Raw genomic sequence first — 679 nt, 5'->3', positions numbered from 1 at the left:
TGAGCTGAGTTTTATTGTGGGGAATGTTGGAGAGCTTTTCAACTATAGCTGGTGGGAATTTATTGGTGTGAATAAATGAGTGCTTCGTGTGTTTATACACGTACAAGAAACCCTTCGTTGTTTACATGTACAACAGAACCTTCGTTGTTTCTAAATGTACAAAGCCTCCCCTCCCTTCTTTCCCAAGGCACACAGGAACTACTAAAATATACGGCACACTACTAACCTGCAGCTGACATAACTTAGTGAGGTCAACGTCACATACAGATAGGGTGAATAACAGCTTGTCTGCCATAATTCAACCCTCCAGTGGCTCAGCAATAAGTCTGAAGGCTTATAACACTAAAAACCGTGTTTCGATACCCATGTTGGGCACGGCACAGATACCTCATTGTGTAGCCTTGTGCTTAACTACAAACAAAGCTATAATTCAAAACAAAAATTGGTAGCTTAAATGCTACATATTCTTCAAACACTATATAAGCGTAGGTTCACTGTGATGAGTTAAAGACAACTGAACTACAACATATATATAACATTCAGTTTAGTGCTACAAGAAGCTAGGCTTTTGTTGCTTTTCAATTCGCTTTTGTACAGTGTTACTGATGAAGAGGTGGAATTCCTCAAACCGGTATAACTCAGTGGCAAGTGGAGAATCAAATGATACACTGGGCTTCAT

The sequence above is a fragment of the Limulus polyphemus genome, unplaced genomic scaffold (assembly GCF_000517525.1).
Source record: "Limulus polyphemus unplaced genomic scaffold, Limulus_polyphemus-2.1.2 Scaffold2864, whole genome shotgun sequence".
NCBI classification, from domain to species: domain Eukaryota; kingdom Metazoa; phylum Arthropoda; class Merostomata; order Xiphosura; family Limulidae; genus Limulus; species Limulus polyphemus.
This window is presented reverse-complemented; position numbering follows the sequence as displayed.